The 1,417-nt window shown below is 33.9% G+C and overlaps 1 non-coding gene across 1 annotated transcript; it reads right to left on the bottom strand.

Annotated features, from left to right (window-relative positions):
- Window positions 1-699: 699 nt before the first annotated feature.
- On the bottom strand, window positions 700-772 carry Trnar-ucg (transfer RNA arginine (anticodon UCG)). The gene has a single exon. It is a non-coding gene; the product is annotated as a tRNA-Arg (tRNA).
- Window positions 773-1,417: the final 645 nt, after the last annotated feature.

Genomic DNA, 1,417 nt, shown 5'->3' on the forward strand with positions numbered 1-1,417 from the left:
ATGCTTGAACTTCATTTACCCACAGATTAAAATAATACAAAATTACAAAATTACCAAAGCGGCATAAGTAAAATTCATATACTACTATATTTTTCGTACGACATCTACATTATTCATTTATTTAATATACAAAATTGAAGGGACGGGTGGGTGGCTTGGTATAGGAGTGGCAGGTGCATTCTGCTGAGCTGCCAAACGTGCGATGAATTTCTACAAAATTTTAATTCGCTTTCCCTCAAAGGGAAATACATGTAGTACCAGTGTTGCTTTTGGTGTATACCAAATTCCCTTATACTGGCACATGCTCCATAAACAACATCAGATAAAAGGAATGAAAGGTTTTGGCTTTCATTCCTTCAAAATGCTAACTGATCAATACCTCGCTACCTTAGACTTTCAGATCATATTGTTTTATACACACACACACACACACACATTAAATAATTTTATAATAAGTTGCAACCTTACAAATAACAAACGAATTTGGATCCTTCATGAAGTTCAAATGCTAACTTGACGAAAATACTCAATCTTCGAAGATGGCGACCACCTTCTTAATTTTCAAGATGGTCGTTCGGTTACGAAAATACTTTGCAAATACAACAACGAAAAGATAAAATGGCCCAAAGTGTATTTCACAAAATCAATGCACTAAAATAAACAAAAGTGAGAAAGGAAAAATAAAAATGTTCAACTCACCGACCGTGACAGGATTCGAACCTGCAATCTTCGGATCCGAAGTCCGACGCCTTATCCGTTAGGCCACACGGTCCTGTGAGGAATGAGGTACGGACATTATGAATTTAATGTGCCACCTTGCGGGCGTAAGATGAATTTTTCTAATTCAGTACCAGACAATGGTCACATGTGACTTCGAAAGGTATGGGATTACTTCACATGCTGATAAATAAATAAATGTGGGACGGATTCTCCATTTTCGAACAATAAATGGGTACAACATTTAATGTAATGTATACACAGACACACACACACACACACACATATATATATATGCTTAAAAAATCACTGTAGATGCACGTGACTTCATAAATAAGCGAATACCACAAGAAAATAATAGTCAGAAATCCAAGCGCTTTCGTCTTTACTCAGGTATTCGCTTTATATATATATATATATATATAATATATATATATATATATATATATATATATATATATATACACAAGAGAGAGAGAGAGAGAGAGAGAGAGAGAGAGAGAGAGAGAGAGAGAATGAATCACCGACCACTCAGGAATTCAAGATATAAAAGGACAAGAATTAAAGCTTAACAAAATTCTATACATACGAGCTTAATCAAAGAATGTATGTATATATATATATATTAGATATATATATATATATATATATATATATATACACCACACACAAATGACATCGTCACTTCCCATGAACGAAC

This window comes from Macrobrachium nipponense, chromosome 6, assembly GCF_015104395.2.
Source record: "Macrobrachium nipponense isolate FS-2020 chromosome 6, ASM1510439v2, whole genome shotgun sequence".
In the NCBI taxonomy this organism is placed as follows: domain Eukaryota; kingdom Metazoa; phylum Arthropoda; class Malacostraca; order Decapoda; family Palaemonidae; genus Macrobrachium; species Macrobrachium nipponense.